The sequence below is a fragment of the Vicia villosa genome, linkage group LG1, assembly GCF_029867415.1.
Source record: "Vicia villosa cultivar HV-30 ecotype Madison, WI linkage group LG1, Vvil1.0, whole genome shotgun sequence".
NCBI lineage: Eukaryota > Viridiplantae > Streptophyta > Magnoliopsida > Fabales > Fabaceae > Vicia > Vicia villosa.
In genome coordinates, this window is record NC_081180.1 from 218,737,880 (window position 1) to 218,755,716 (window position 17,837).

General features: G+C 32.7%; 1 long non-coding RNA gene and 2 other non-coding genes across 5 annotated transcripts; all 3 read right to left on the minus strand.

Moving 5' to 3' along the window:
• Positions 1-969: 969 nt before the first annotated feature.
• LOC131645423 (small nucleolar RNA R71) lies at positions 970-1,076 on the minus strand. Its single transcript, XR_009297045.1, has one exon. It is a non-coding gene; the product is annotated as a small nucleolar RNA R71 (small nucleolar RNA).
• A 1,000-nt stretch (positions 1,077-2,076) lies between these two features.
• Positions 2,077-4,166, minus strand: LOC131644880 (uncharacterized). Of its 3 annotated transcripts, none has more exons than XR_009296740.1 (4): positions 3,882-4,166; positions 3,651-3,738; positions 2,601-3,557; positions 2,077-2,306 (listed from the first exon to the last, which is right to left on the minus strand). It is a non-coding gene; the product is annotated as an uncharacterized LOC131644880 (long non-coding RNA). The 3 variants fall into 3 exon arrangements; XR_009296739.1 differs by having other exon boundaries at positions 2,077-2,311; XR_009296738.1 differs by having other exon boundaries at positions 2,077-2,321.
• A 10,475-nt stretch (positions 4,167-14,641) lies between these two features.
• Positions 14,642-14,748, minus strand: LOC131645424 (small nucleolar RNA R71). The gene has a single exon (XR_009297046.1). It is a non-coding gene; the product is annotated as a small nucleolar RNA R71 (small nucleolar RNA).
• Positions 14,749-17,837: the final 3,089 nt, after the last annotated feature.

The following is a 17,837-nucleotide window of genomic DNA, read 5'->3' on the forward strand; positions in this document are numbered from 1 at the left end:
ACTTTAACAATGTTGAACATGCGAAAGCGAGAACATAGATTTTTGGCTAGATGCCGATTTCGGTTATGCGAAAGAAAATGGCTCCTTTAAATTAATTATTTTCTTATGAGAAAAAATTATCTGAATTTAGTTATAAAAAAAATAAAATTTCGTGAGTATTGTTGGTCGATGAGGGCCGCATTCCGGTTTCCTTCTTTATATTAATTCTTAAAACTAGCTTACTATATTTCTTCGGCATCCAAAATTGTTATTGATAGCCTTAGATTTACATAGCAACGATAGATAACGACACATTTGATAATTGGTCTATGTGGGTTCGACATTCTTTTATATTACTATGATATTTCCTCGCACTTGCGGAGCTATCAACTTTTTGGCGTCGTTGCTGGAGATCACTAGGTTAGTAAATATCGTAACTTCGTTGTTGCGTTGTATAAACTAAGGAACTTTTTGTTATTTCCCCATTTCATTGATTGTATGCCAAGTACTCGAACTTCATGAGGGACTTGTTAAGAGTCCCACATCGGACAATGTATGGCCTGAACATGTCCTTATAAATGGGGGTAATCCTCACCCTACTAGCCGGTTTTATAGGGTTGAGTTAGGCCTAACCACATTTTCTTAACATGGTATCAAGAGCCTCGTTTAAGATCCGGTTGGCCACCTTCTATGGTTTCCGCTATCGGGCCACCCGCCATTTATTTCCACGCTCCAGTTGTCTAGTCCTGGGCGTGAGGGGGTGTGCTAAGAGTCCCGCATCGGACAATATATGGCCTGAACATGTCCTTATAAGTGGGGGTAATCCTCACCCTACAAGCCGGTTTTGTAGGGTTGAGTTAGGCCCAACCACACTTCTTAAAAGGACTGAACCAGAGCTTAGATGTAGTCCCCGTCATCGAATTCCATCACTACATAGAATAAACTGAAAAGGCATACTTTGCATATTATTTCTCTCCAAGTAAAACGGTTATGCTACGAAGCCAAATAAATTGTTTCAGACCGAAAGATGGTGAGTGCCTTTTTGAAGCTTAGAAGATGTATAAAGATATGATGAGGATTTGTCTGCATCACAGTTTAGAGAAGTGGTTTTTCACACCATTTAGCGTAATGTATATATTGAGTGTTATGCATGTGTTGTCGAGTCTTTTATGCATGATTTTCTACTTGTTATTAAGTTTACCCGATACTTAAACCCCTTGTGAAATTTTGAAAATACTTGAAATCTGTAGCATGATTAGAAAGTATAAAGGCTATGAAGAAAGAGAGACTAGGTTGAGGAGACTTGGGAGATTTTTTGCAAAATCGGTATCATATCTCGTTACCTCATGCCTCCTAAATATGGAGATCGGTCTGAAATTATGTTATAACAATAATTAATCAACCTTTGACCGATTAAAAAATGTCTTATAACAATAAACTTTTAATTAACTCAAAATTATTTAAAAATTTTAGCATTCATAATTGATGATTAGCAAACTTACAAGTTTAACATTGTATGATAAAATCAAATAAACTTACAAGTTTGACCACATTGGTAATTAGCAAACTTTCATAATATTTAATTTATATAGTTATAGACAAACATACAATAGATAAAATACACAGTTGTCAATGAAAATAAAATAATGTACGTATACGTCAAATATTATAAAAAATTAGATGAAAGTCCCATAATACTTTAATAAAAAAGTAATCACAGCATATTCAACGGAAAACATGATTTTTAAAATTCTATATTGGAAAACATAATTTTTAACATTTTAAATTGGAAAACATAATTTTTAAAATTCTAGATGATCGAAATTGGCGGCTTCAGAATGTTCTTGACACATGGAGTTTGCAGTTGTTGACTTAATACATGCAATGAATAAGTATAGGGCTGGACAACGGGCCGGGCTGGGCGGGTTCGGGCCCAAATCACCACCCAACCCAAACCGCGGGTAGTAATAATAGACCCATTTTCGCCCAATTTCAAAGTTAGTTTAGACGGGTTCGGTTTGAACGGGTTCGGGTTATTTCGGACGGGTATTTCGGGTTAATTATCTGATACAATATTTAGAGTCAAAATATTTAAACTGATATAATGCATATTAACTTATTAATTTAATACAGAGCCTCCAGTATGATCGAATTCTATTAATTATCAATAACTTTAATGATATTAAATTGCCAATACAAATTAAAATCCTAGATAAAAAATATAACATTGAAAATTGATAATTAATGTAACATTTAAACTCCATCAATTTTAGATAATTGTTGATCATCATCAACTTTGCTGATCTTCATCCCCTTTGCATTAATGGCTATTCTACATCAATCTGAAAAATGAAATAATGAAATTAAGCCAATATAAAATGATAAATTCAATTGTCCAAAAATTAGTATACAGTGATAATACTTAAAATCTCATTAAAAATTTACTTTACTGTGAATATTTCTACATCAATCTTATAAATGAGTTAGATTTAAGTTAACATGTGCTAGAAATAAGTATTCAAATTTGTGAAAAATGAATCCCTTATTCATCATTAAATTAAATTATGTGCAATTAAATGTATCTGGAAACAAAAACATGTCTGATGCAAGTATATACTCACCTAAATCATTAACCATCAGATTTGCATAAACTTGAATAGCATTGTGAATTCCACATAATAAGCTAATGGTTTATTTAAACTTCATTGAAACTTTAAGACTGAAAAATAGATCAACAGCTTGCACACAATAAGACAATAAATGGAGGAATTTTCTGTAGCTAATTGGAAAAAACAGAACAAAACATATTCAACTGGTTTATGCAATATTAAGATATTATAATCATTGCATATACTCTAACCAAAACCAAAATTCTTAACTTCAATAACAAGTTTCCATAGAAAGACCAATTATTATTAAGATAAAAACAACAACATTAAAATGAAATGACCCTTTTAATTACCATTATTTCTAAAGGACTGAGACAATTCCATGACTGACCAATCATTTTAGTAAACTCCATTTCTCAGCTACATTATACACACAAAAAGGACAAGAAGATTTCCATAATCATAGAAATTAGGCATAGCAGTTTGACATTCCTCAAAACTAAGCTAACCATATACTTTACAAAACGTTCTTGTTTTTAGGAGATTATTTACTTAAGCTTGGTACATAACATCTTTCTTATCATACATTTCATTTCAATAATATAAGTGCATGTGTGGAAAACGGACTACATAGTTTAGCATCACAGTAGATAGATATCAATATTTGAAAAATTCCTAGTCACATAACTTAAAACTCTAGTTAGATATTGAACCAGTACAATTTAACAACCATTACATAATTTAACTTAAAATTCCTAGAATGAGCAAATAAATTGTGAGATAAAGAAATTCATACCAGAGCAATTTCTAGAAGTTGGCATGACCGACGATTCTTCTAGTCTCTGTTTGAAAGAGAAAAACACAAGTATCATGATCTCTTCTAAACTAAGAGAAGCATGATTGATTTATTAGAACGGTTCTTAAGAAGGTAACTTAGGATTTGAAATCAACACCACCTAATTAGCAACCCTGGCATTTTTTGCATTTAATCAGTAAAAAAAACCCAAATCCAGTATGAATAATTAAATATTTTAAGTAATCAAACTCCACAAATAAACATACTCTATGCAGCATTTTGAAGGTGACTGAAGACGAATCAAACTCCACAAATAAACATACTCTATGCAGAATTTTGAAGTTGGTTGAAGAGCTTCAACAAATTTCAGAAAAATAAAGAAACAAAATCAGGAAATAAAATTAAAATCAGAAAAACCAAAACGCAATAACTATGTTTGAAACCCTATATAAGAAAAGCTAAAATTCCATAACTCCAAAACTAAAATAGATGCTAACCTTACAAACAACTAGAAACAAGCCATGAATAATAGACTGTCAAGATGATGAATGATTTCTTTTTTTGATTTGTGAAATATATGTTGGATTTGTGTTTTGTGAGGATGAGTTACAAAAACGTGGTGATGATGAGTAGTAGTGGTGACCGGTGACAATGAATTTGGTGGGAGTGTTGGTCATTATGTTGGTGTTGGTCGTGGTGGAGGTGGTGAGGAGTGGCGGCTAGGGTTTTTAGATAAGGGAGGTGGAGGTGGAGGTGAAGGTGAATGATGAGAGAGAACGTGTTCTTTTTGTGTGGTGAGAAGTGAATGAATAAAGTCAGTGTTTTAAAAACTGGACCGGACCGGCCGGTCGGACCGGTCGAACCGGGAACCGGCCAGGTAATCGGTCTGGTTCAATAGTCGGATCGGGTATGCCATCAAACCGGTGGGAACCGGAAAAGCCGGCGGTTTAATTGCTTTTTTTTTTAACTTTTTTTTTAGTATTTCTTTTAAACTTTTTTTTAATATATTTAGCGGTGTATTACTTAAATAGCATTCTAACATAGTTTTTTCGTTAGTGACAAATTAAAAACTTTATTGTCTATTTGTTATCTTTGCTAATAAATTTTCTTAAATAGCATAAACATATTGAATTTTATTTGATTTTCTTTTTAGGAGGATCCTATTTTGAATTAAATTTGGTACACATTGGAGTTATTTTGTTATAAACTATTCAATTAGATTATGCTATAATTAGACTTTGTTTAGATTATGTTGTAATTAGACTTTATTTGCAATTAGACTTTGTATTTTTTTACTATTTTGTTATGTGTGATACCTTTGTTTAAAATTTGAATTTAAGTTATGAAATTGTGAATTTATGATATGATATTTTTAAAAAATTTAAAAGCTAGTTATATTTTTTTAGAGACTGAATCATCCGGTTCTACCGGTTTTATACCTATATAATGACAGGTCTATTCAACCGAGTTATCCGGTTTAATCCGGTTTGGTCGTGCGGTTCGACCAGTGACCCAGTGGTTCAACCGATAAACCAGTGACCCAGTACCCTCACCGGTTCGATTACCGGTCCGGTTTTTAAAACACTGAATAAAGTAATAATCTGATGATAAAAAGTAAAAACAAATTTGCATATTAACTAATACTACATGGGCGGGTACGGTTACCTGCGGTTTCAGTTTCTTAAACCGGAACCGCCCAAGTGAGCCCAGTTAAAACCGCATTTGGCACCCGCAGAACCGCCAAACCGCGTAAATCCGGCCCAGTTTGATTTTTTTATTTCGGTTGATGCGGTTTGGGTCGGTTTTCGGGTCCCTGTCCAGCCCTAAATAAGTAGTTTATGGTCTAAGAATTATTAAATAAATCAAACAATTAATGAGATAGCTTTATTGTGGAGAATTTGAATAAAAACCAGAATCTTTAGATAGAAATGTGTGGTTTTACTCCATAGAAAAATTGCATGGTTTGCAGTTTACCATGTCATATTTTTCTTAAAAAAGAAAAATACGTTTTGCACCACTTGCTAACTCCAGCCCAAGAAAATATTTGAGATCTATAAAATCTTTGATATATATAACTTACTCCACATCTTGATTATTTATTCTCCTTGACCATTTATTTTCTTTGTCATCATCAAAATTTATTATAGTTGTTAAACACGTAAAGCCACATAAACGCCTTTTCCGAACCACATCACAAAGTATTTTAACTATTCTCATTTGGTTGACAAGGATACTTCAATTATATTAACATGTACAATTATTAAAATTTTGCAATATTTTTAGTTTAAAAAAATCATTAAATGGATAATATTATTAAAACTATATACTTATATATTACTACCTCCGTCCCTAAATATAAAATTTCGTAGGATAAATTACGCTAATTAAAAAAGTTGGTTAGAGTATTAAATTTATTGATTATTTGTATAATTTTATAAATTTATCTTTAGGAGAGAGAAATAATTGATTTTAACACGTGTGTATTCATTATTGATTGCAGATAAAGATGTGATATAATTAGGGGTGTGTTTGAAAACAAATAATTAATACATTTTAAAAGTTAAAGAGAATCTTATAAAAGAGACAAGAAAAAAACTCAAGAGGATCTTATAAACACGGAGAGAGCGATAGTATTTGATATTTTATAAATGGAAGCAAATCTTATCTTATTAATTAAAGTTCTTAAATCTCCTAAGTAATTTTTGGCGCCAAAACTGATGATAATTTTGTATTTTTATGTATTTATTTATTATTGTTTATCGTATAACTATCTATTTCTGTTCCATTACTTTTATCTCACTACTAACTATCTTGTTTATGTTTATTTATTAAATCAATTAATTTATAAAATATTCGTTTACTAATTTTTTTTATTATTATTATTATTATTATTATTATTATTATTATTATTATTATTATTATGACTATTTCTCTCTTATCTTATATATTAAAGTTTATCTTATATGAAATTTACTTTCACATATAAATTCATCTCAATTAATCTACTAAACCACATCGCTCATCACTAATTATCAATTTCCTCAAAAATAACTACCGCTCACCATTAATTATCAATTTCCTCAAAAATAACTATAAATTTACTTTCACATATAAATTCTTCTCAATGGAAGTTCTTCACACAATTTTTTTTTTGAAGAAGAAGAGTTCTTCACGCAATTTTCTTTGTGCAAATTCATTATTCATTATTTTCTCCTATGAGAGTTGTCCATGCAATTTTCTTTTTGCATATTTATTCTTCATTATTTTCTTTCTTTAATTATTCAGTTACTATTTTCAACACACAAACAAATTTGTACTATCTTATATAGTTTACAATATATTGTGTTTTTTACTGTTGAAATCTTTTACTATCTTTTTGCATATTTATTCTTCATTATTTTAACACTACTAACATATATGTTATTTATAACATTGTTGTGTTTTTCTTTGTTGAAGTTTATTCTTCATTCTTTCTCTTCTTTATTATTATTATTATTATTATTATTATTATTATTATTATTATTATTATTATTATTATTATTATTATTATTATTATTATTATTGTGATTTGTTTTTATTTTTTATTTCTTATTCCTTCAATTCTTAATTTTACTGTTGTTTGCTAATTTTTTTTATCATGATTTTTATGTAGGTACAAATTTTAAGTTATTACAAACTATACTTTTTGGTAAAGAAATTTGATTTCTTATTTCTTCAATTCTTAATTCAATTGTTGTTTGCTAATTTTTATAATGTTTTTTTTGTAGGTACTAATTTTAAGTTATACTTTTTTCTAAAGAAATGGTTGAAGATGTTTTCGGAAGTCAATCATAACGACACAAATAATTTAGACTTAATTGCATTTGACCAAATTTTTTAAGAGTGGTCATTACAATAGTTTGTGGTGGAATGAACCAGCACAATTTATTTATCTTGCATAATTTATTTTCTCACATGCACAATTATATGTTGTAATTTTAAAAATTACATAAAAAATAATTTAAAATTATTGATAACTAATAATAAATGTCAAAATATAAATACCACTTAAGGTATTACAATTATTTATTTAATTCTAACATCGTAAGGTGTGTGACATTATTCTTTATTCTAAATTTTACATTTATTTACCTCTATTTTACTTCATTTACCTTTTCAATCAAAAGGGAGGAAAATATTATATAAATTTTGTAAACTTCAAAACAATTATTTTATATTCTAATCAAAAGCATAATTATTCTTGAAAATATTTATAGCAATATATTCGACACGATTTCTTTAAATTATAATAATTATAAATAACAATTTAATAAAATTTATCGTGCATCGCACGGGTAGACGTCCGGTACTTCTAAACAAGTTTAAAGTCAAGAAGAGTAAGCATTCATTTTCAAGTCTTTTTTGTTTTTTGTTTGTTGTGATGCATATTCGGTAAAATTATTTGCCGTCTCATTTGGTTCAAATTCCAAGTTGGAAAATTCATTATATTGTGGACTTGTGGTCATCAAAACAATTCCTAGGTAATTAAACCAACTGATTGGTGGAAATCATTTTCTTGTTTTTTGACTCATAACATATAAGGAATCTTTTTTAGTAGCTTGATTGTTGGATAACCCGGCGGATAAGTTAAGACAACAAGGAATATTGATTGATTTAATTAACCTTTTGTTTTTTTTTAGATGTCACATTTTATCATATAATCGTTCAAACTAATCTAAATAGGAAAACTGAATGATTTTGAGAAAGATTATAAACTCTTTTTTTAATAACAAATTAGAACAATAATTTATTCATAATTTATTAATCAACCTTTGACCGATGTCTTATAACAATAAACTTTTAATTAACTCAAAATTATTTAAAAATTTTAGCATTCATAATTGATGATTAGCAAACTTACAAGTTTAACATTCTATGATAAAATCAAATAAACTTTCAACTTTGACCACATTGGTAATTAGCAAACTTTCATAATATTTAATTTATATAACTATAGACAAACATAAAATAGATAAAATACACAGTTGTCATTGAAAATAAAATAATGTATGTATACGTCAAATATTATAAAAAATTAGATGAAAGTCCCATAATGCTTTAATAAAAAAGTAATCACAGCATATTCAACGGAAAACATGATTTTTAAAATTTTAAATTGGAAAACATAATTTTTAAAATGAGATAGGGTCGGCCATGTGGGTGTGTGGGGAGTGCTACCGCACAGGACTTCCGACTTTTTAGGACCTTATATTTGGTTGATAGGCTTAATATAAATACAAAAAATAAATATTATATATGTCTAGTTACATTTTCAATCACATGTGGTTGGCTAGCCGAGCGGTTGTGGACGTGTTTTTATAATTAAGTTGTAATTTGTAATTAAGTTGTAGGCCGAATAGAATTCACTTTTGGAAATTTGTAATTTTTGGTTGTTGGTTAAATAAAACACTTCCTTATTAATATTATCAAAGAATTTCAAATAATTATATCCTTTCATTAAATGATGAACTTTTCTATAAATAAAAAAAGATAAGAATAAAAAAATGCAAAAAATCTAAACTTCGATGACTCAAATTTTTACATAATATTTTGATCGGAAAATTAGCAAGTGTACTATTTTTCACCGATGTAATTTTAAATAGAGGTTTATACCCAGTATCGAACTCGCGGACTGCGTAGGAAATACAAGTTTTACAATTATTCAATTGAACAAAATATCATGGGGTTTGTTGGTTTGTAGAGAAATTATATAAATTATAACTAATGAAAGCAAAAGTAAAATAACGGTTCTTGACAATATCAGAAAGCATGCTAGGTTAGGTGTTTAAATTGCCTCGCAATGAACTTGATTTCCCAATTTATGAAATATAGTTATAGTGAGCTACTACCGAATCTCAAGAGTTGTTTTCCTTAATTCCTTAACGGAAAACCTTTGTTGTTTATCTTTAATCCTAATTCCTTAGCTATTAAAGATAACATCAAGCGCTATAATAATAATTATCAAGAATTAAACGGTTACTACGGTTAAATCCTCATTCCTAAGCAATTTCACCGAAGTATTATTGTGCAAATTGCGTTGAGTTGGTTTGTCCGACCTAAATCTCAACCGTGAATCCGAAAACTATTTGTCCGATAGAAAAGGCATTAAGATTTTTGCACAATAAAAATAAACTCATAAAACTTCAATAACATAAATTGATGAAAATACGATTCATAACAATGGCAATTCAGGGACACCCCCTAGCAATGGGGGGTTTAGCTACTCATAGTAATATTCGAAGAATTAAAAATAAAGACGATAGACATTACAAAAATTAGGGAAGGCTTTGATCTTCAATTGCGATTGCCGTTGAAAATCTCCATTCTCCGAAACCCTTGTTAGCTTCTCTTCTTCACCGTAAAATTCTTCAATATGATCCAAGATAATCCACCAAAACTCTCAAACTAGGTCTAAGTAGTGTTAGGTTACATTCCATTCATGTAAAAAGTCTAGAACGCCCTTAATGAGACTTGAAATAATGAAACAGCTAAAAAAACAAATTTTGGCCGCATCAGCTGACATGGCCGTGTCCCACTTCACTTGCGCCCGTGTCAGCCTCTGTTTTCTCTTCAAAAAGCATCTTTTTCCATGTATCAGCTGACACGGTCGTGTCCCACGACACTGGCGCCCGTGTCAGCCTCTATTTGCTCCCAACAGCATTTTTCCCTTTTTCAGCTGACATGGCCGTGTCCCACGACACTGGCGCCTGCGTCAGCTTCTTTCCTTGCAATTTTGGCTTTGTTTTCTTCTATTCTCGTCCCATTTTTTCGGCGATTCTTCCTTACACCTGAAATAACCAATAACTACCAACAAAGTGATCAAAAGTAACTATTCTACTAAAAATTACCACTAACAATTAAATTAACAAAACATGAAGGAACTACTCAAAACAAAGAACAAACAATTCACAGTGTTACCGAAATGACCGATTTTTACCAAATAATTTGCGGAGTATAAGTGAAATTGGTGACCGATCATATTTCTATATCATTTTTTATTTTGGTATTTATATTAAGCAAAAAATTCTGTTTTGTAAAAGCGGTTATTGTAACACCCCGAATTTAATTAATTATTTAATTAAATTGATCAAGGATTTATTCATTGGAATTAGTTGAGGTCGAGATTTATCGATATTATTCTAAAGGCGTAATTTGGATTAATGTATTGATTTGTGCAGTTAATTTGTGGTCAGATTAGTCAGAGGATTATGAATTCGCGAGTCGGTATATTTAAGTTATGGATCGATGGTAGATGCGGAATATTATTGGAAATAATATTCGGTTATGTTGTGTGGTTATTTATTTATGTGTATTATTTGGCTTAATTGAGTAATTAGAGGAGTGTTATGAATTGGGCTTATATAGAATATGATATTGAATTGTGGGTTAAGCCCAATTAAGAAAAGAAGGATAGTAAGAGAGTTAGGGTTTTAGAGACATAACTCTCATTTGGTGAAAGAAGAGAAAGAAGAGAAAGAAGAGAATGAAGGAAAGAAAGAGGAGAGCTAAGGCTTGAAGGAGAAGAACTCCATTGAAGAAGGTGAAGCTTTTGATAAGGTAAGGGTGGGGTTCTTACTCTCTAAGGGTTGGCATGATGATGTTTATGGTGGGTTGGATTATATGATTGAACCATGGATTATCTTTGTGTAGAAATGTTAGGGTTTATGAACAAAATGCATGAATTTGTTATTAGAAATGAGTTTTGATTGATGTTTGATGATAGATGATGGTAGATTTCGTGTTTATACATGTTTAATTGTTGTTTGAGAAGGGTTTAGGGTGGTAAAGGTGGGTTTGCGCAAGTCTGTTTGCTCTGTTGTTTTTCTGCATAATCGCGCCTCCGCTAAGCGGACCTCATCCCGCTGAGCGGACCTTGCTGTCAAGAACATTTTCAAAACTTTGAAATGTTTTAACTTTTGATCCGTAACTCTGTTTTATGCGCCGTTCGAAGCGTTAGAAAGCTAACGGAATGAGCTATACCATGAAGCAATAAAATGATTCATAGGACATAGTCTCTTATTATGTTTATTAGGATTAAATGATGAACTATGTTGTGCTAACATGTGAAGTATGTTCTTTGCTGTGAATCGATGTAACCATGTTGTGGTATAACTTGATGTATGTTCTCTTATGACGATACAATGCTATTGAGATAATGATACGCACTTCCCTTATGATGAGATAATGATGCTTTATAAAGAATTAATAATGAATATGCTTTCATTAAGTAGTTGAATTAACCGTGTTACGTCGTTCCTTGAATTGTGTAATGTGATGTTTATTGTTAATATGTGTCATTTGAATGTTCTTGTGGATAATGTTTACTTGACGACTTAATTATGACGTGGTTGCTTTCATAACATGTAAGTATGTGGATATGTGTTATGGCTTGATGAAATGTGAATAACATGTTACTTGAATCGTATTTATGTAATATGTGAATTGGTGTTGATTTGATAACAATATTGTTGGCATGATACGTGATATGATATTCATGATGTGTATGAATGATTATGTGATGTTGTTTTTGAAAAATTAAGATGGCCCGCTAAGAGGAGCCAGTCCGCTAAGCGGAGCCTGTTTCGTAAAAAACTTCTGCCTATCGTTGCTTGTGGGCCGCTAAGCGGACCCTGTTTCACAAAACTGGTTCAAACCTTGAATTGATGTATATTTTGAACCGTAACTTGTTTTTAATTGCCGTTTGAACTTCCATGAAGCTCTAATTGATGTATATCCATTGTATATGCTTTGAATATTCTTGGAAATCTTTATGATCCCTTTCATTGTGTTGAATTACTTTATATTGTGATGTATTATGAAGTGAATTATCGTTGTATGCTTGTATGCCGTGACGACGTGGTTGAGACGTGATGAATTACTATGATAGTAATGATAAGGTTATTTTCATAGAACCTTGGCGTTGAGTTGGTTTGTTTGAGACGATGCATGCCATGTTGCTTAAGTTATTTGTGTTGCTTATGTTGTTTAAGTTGATTATGTCGTTTAAGTTGATTAAGTGGCTTAAATTGTGTTTGTGGATGTGCAACATCTGAGTCGCATCCATTGCATTGTTTGAGACGGCCCTTGTGGAAAATGTTTGAGACGGCCCAATGGCAAACTATTTGAGACGGGAGTTTACTCCAATGGTACCACATGCATGTGCATAAGTTTGAGTCACATTCGAGTCGCATTTGAATTGCATTTGAATTGTGTTTGAATTGTTGAGATGATGAGATGTTTGTTGTGACGTGATCATATTATAATTGTGAATTTGAATATGTTGTCTTAATTGGTCAATGACATTGTTACCGTTTTGAAAGTTGTATTATATTGATAAGTTGTTTTGTGATGAAAGTTTGTTATAAGATGTTGTGTGATGCGAAGTGGTGAAATTATGTATGATCTATATCTCCTATATTATTTATCATGCATTACTTTATATTGTAAGATATCTCACCCCGTTGCTGATATTTCCCCTACCATGGGAAATGGGCAGGTACTCAAGATTAGTCGTGGATGTTCGAGGTTATTTATGTGAAGTCTTTATGTTGCTTTATGGCTAGTTGAGTTGGTATCCATTGCTCTGATACGCAGCACTCGGGGGATTAGTCGTTATTGTTTATTTGTTGTATTCTATGTTGACATTTATTTTAAATTGAATTGAAAGATGTTTATAAGTTGAAGTAGGAAGTTGTGGATGAAGTTATGTTTCCAAATGCTATGTATCATTATTAAATGCAATACAAGTAGGTTTGTTTTGGTTAAGTCGAATTGTGACATCCCATTGTTTGATGAAGATTTTTAAATGCACTTTGATGTTCGCTTATAATTACGGGGTAGATTTGGGGTGTTACACTTATTTTCCCACACTGAGAGATAAGTGCATCTTAGATTTGGATTCTGCAAATTTTCAGTATACATCTGAATTGTCTGAGTTGTAATCTTGTTGGCATCAGATTTCCAAAAATTTTTTTAAAGATTATTTAGTACCAATTTTTGGAACTTTTCTTTATTATTACGTATGATCAGTGCAATTTAAGGTTTCTTATTTACTGCTTTTATTATTTAACTACCAATTGCATGTGCTTTGATCATTTTATTATTATAGTTTTTTTTATAGTGAGTATACTTAGAATGTTAATTCTTCATTATCAGTATTGTTTTTGTTCTGTTTGTAAGATGTCCGACTAAACTCTTAGAGTTTGGAATATAAGGATCGTCTTATCGACGGTGCTCGCATATAAGTTGTAAAAATTATGATTAAATTGAGATTATTTTAGGGAATTTTTTAATCTATTTTTAATTAAAATGTTTACTGCGAAATAGTAACATGAAGATTATGGTTCCAATTTGAAAGAACAGAACCTATATCCGACTTAGATAAAAATCATATTTTGATTTTAGGCACTATGAAAGCATCTTTTAATTAAATTGTAAAAATAATTATTTTCAAAAAGGGATTTCAATAATATTAACGAACACGTGAAGCGGGCGTTTATGTGATTAAAATACGGTATTGGGCGATGCAAAAATCGGTAATACATTTAAACTTAATTTTCACCTTAAAACAACATTTTGAATAGCTAAAAGTAATTAATTTCTAAAAATATAGTTTTGCACTTTAACAATGTTGAACATGCGAAAGCGAGAACATAGATTTTTGGCTAGAAGCCGATTTCGGTTATGCGAAAGAAAACGGTTCCTTTAAATTAATTATTTTCTTATGAGAAAACATTATCCGAATTTAGTTATAAAAACTAAAATTTTGTGAGTATTGTTGGTCGATGAGGGCCGCATTCCGGTCTCCTTCTTTATATTAATTCATATAACTAGCTTACTATATTTCTTATGCATCCAAAATTGTTATCGATAGCCTTAGATTTACATTGCAACAATAGATAACGACACATTTGATAATTGGTCTATGTGGGTTCGACATTCTTTTATATTACTATGATATTTCCATGCACTTGCGGAGTAATCAAGTTTTTAGTGCCGTTGCTGGGGACCAGGTTAGTAAATATCGTAACCTCGTTTGTATAAACTATGGCACTTTTTGTTATTTTCCCCATTTCATTGATTGTATGCCAAGTACTCGCACTTCATGAGGGATAGAACCAGAGCTTGGATGTTGTCCCCGTCATCAAATTCCATCACTACATAGAATAAACTGAAAAAGGCATACTTAGCATATTATTTCTCTCCATGTAAAACGATTATGCTAAGAAGCCAAATAAATTGTTTCAGACAGAAAGATGGCGAGTGACTTTTTGAAGCTTGGAAGATGTATAAAGATATGATAAGGATTTGTCTGCATCACAGTCTAGAGAAGTGGTTGATTTTTCACACTGTTTAGTGTAGTGTATGTATTGAGTGTTATGCATGTGTTGTCAAGTCTTTTATGCATGATTTTCTGCTTGTTATTGACTTTACCCGATACTTAAATTCCTTGTGAAATTTTGAAAAGACTTGAAATCTGTAGCATGATTATAAAGTATAAAGGCTATAAAGAAAGAGAGACTAGGTTGAGGAGACTTGGGAAAATTTTTACAAAATTGGTACTTCCCGACACCTCAAGCCTCCTAAATATGGAGATCGGCCTGAATTCATGTTATAACAATTTTTTTTTTTTTTTTGTAATCAAGATTTCATTAAAGAACCAAAAGTTCTTACAAGGAGATTACAAAAGACGGGGCATGAAACAAAAACCCCAAAGAAAATTACATGCCAAATACACTCTATAAAAAATACAATAAAGGAGCATTTGTAAATTCATAGAAATTATACTTGATGCGATAAATTTTAGCATTCATAATTGGTGATTAGCAAACTTACAAGTTTAACATTCTATGTTTAAAATCAAATAAACTTAGAAGTATGACCACATTGGTGATTAGCAAACTTTCACAATATTTTATTTATGAGTCTTGCTAACCAGTGGCCTCAGGGCAATGGTTAACCAGATTACCGAGATAAATAAAATAAAATACACAATTGTCATTGAAAATAAAATAATGTATATATACGTCAAATATTATAAAAAAATAATTGAATGTCCCATAATGCTTTAATCAAAAAGTAATCATAGCATATTCAACGGAAAACATTAACATTACCCTTTTTAAAATTCTAAACTGGAAAACATGATTTTTAAAATTCTAAATGTTATTATTAAAGTTCTTAATAAATAGAAGAGGAGAGAATTTAATATTCATAGAGAATCACATAGTTCCATAATTTCATGTCTTGATATCCCATGTAAGTTATATTTCATTCTTGCACATTTAATCAAGAAAATATCATCATTAAATGTGTACCTTATTTTAATGATGATTAAAATGTGTCGGATTGTAAATATTTTTAGGGTAATGCTAACGAGTGCCCTAAGGGCACCGGTTAAGAGATTAAAAAGATAAGTTGAACATTGTTTAATAAAGTAAGAAGATAAGTTTTTTTACTCTAAAATATATGTAATCAATGCATGAAAACATAGATAATTAACTTTTTTGAAAAATATTGTGTATATTCAATACATTGAATATACATATTTTCTTTATTAGGAATGTTTAACCAATACCCCTGGGGCATTCGTTAGCATGACCCTTATTAACCTAAATGAACAATACATGCAATGAACAAGTAGTTTATGGTCTAGGAAATATTGAATAAATCAAACTATTAATGAGATAGCTATATTGTGAAGAATTTGAATAAAAACCACAATCTTTAGATTGAAATGTGTGGTTCTACTCCATAGAAAAATTGCATGGTGATCGTACCTGATCAGAAGAATCGTCGTAGGCTGCTCGGACTGGATCTTCTAGGAAGGAGGAGGAGGGGGGGGTTAGGTGCATGTCGGCATGCCGCTGACATTTGTCGCATTTTTGAACATGCTCTTTGGCGTCCTGCTGCATGGTCGGCCAATAGTAGCCGGCTCTGAGGGCTTTCCTCGCCAGCGACCGGCCGCCGAGATGCTGGCCGTTAATCCCTTCGTGGATCTCCTGCAGTACTTCCATTGCCTGCGAGTCGTCGATGCATTTGAGAAGGGGAATGGAGAAGCCGCGCCGATAGAGTTTATTTTCGATGACTGTGTACGAGCAGGCTCTCCTTTTAATAGCTGAAGCTTCCTTCGGATCATCGGGGAGCTCGTCGTTCATGAGGTATTTGTATACCGGAGTCATCCAGCAATGGTCGTCTCCGATGGCAAACACTTGTATGGCCGGCGCGTTTTTGCCTACGCTTGGATCGGACAAGACTTCTTGTATCACCGACTTGTTCCCTCCCTTCTTTCTCGTGCTTGCGAGCTTGGATAAGAGGTCGGCCCTCGAGTTGTGTTCCCGAGGGATGTGTGCGACGTCTGCCTTCGCGAACCCTTTCATCTTTTCTTTGACGAGCGATAGATATTCGGCTAGTGTGTCGTTTTTGGCCTGGTAATCGCCGCTAACTTGCGACGCGACCAGTTGTGAATCGGTATAAATCACGACTTCCCGAGCGCCTACGTCCTCGGCAAGGCGTAGGCCCGCTAGGAGGGCTTCGTACTCGGCCTGGTTGTTCGATGTGGTGAAGGAGAGGACTAAGGATACTTCGATGACGAGTCCCTCGTCGTTCTCCAAGATGATCCCGGCTCCGCTGCCCGCGTGGCTTGAGGCACCGTCTACGTAGATGGTCCACTTATTCACGGTGGGTGTTAGGGAGTTGGAGATCGTCGTCATCTCGGCCACGAAATCGGCGAGTGCTTGGGCTTTTAGCGCTTTCCTGCCCTCGTATTGTATGTCGAACTCGGACAGTTCGAGGGACCATTTCAGCATTCTTCCGGCCATGTCTGGTCGGCTGAGAAGCTGTTTGATCGGTTGGTCTGTCCGGACGATAATAGTGTGGGCGAGGAAGTAGTACCTCAGTCTTCTGGCGGCCGTTATTAGGGCCAGCGCGATTTTTTCTATCTGTTGATAGCGGACCTCGGGTCCTTGTAAGGCTTTGCTAGTGAAGTACACTGGCTTCTGCCCGTCTTCCGTTTCTCGGATCAGGGCCGCGCTGGCTGCCTCGCCAGAAACGGCCAAGTAGAGATAGAGAACCTCGTTGCTGTCTGGTCGGGATAGCACCGGGGGTTTGGAGAGCACTTGTTTGAGGTGGGATAATGCTTGTTCGCATTCCTCGGACCACTCGAAAGCTGCTTCTTTCCGAAGAAGCTTAAAGAATGGAAGTGCATGCTGGGCGGATTTCGCGACGAAGCGGGACAATGCCGTGAGCATTCCGTTTAGTACTTGGATGGATTTTTTATTGGTGGGGGTAGGGAGGTCTGAGAATGCTCGACACTTATCAGGGTTGGCTTCTATTCCTCGTTCTGTTAAGTAGAAACCGAGGAATTTGCCTGCCCGTACTCCGAAGGTACACTTCTCCGGATTGAAGCGCATTCT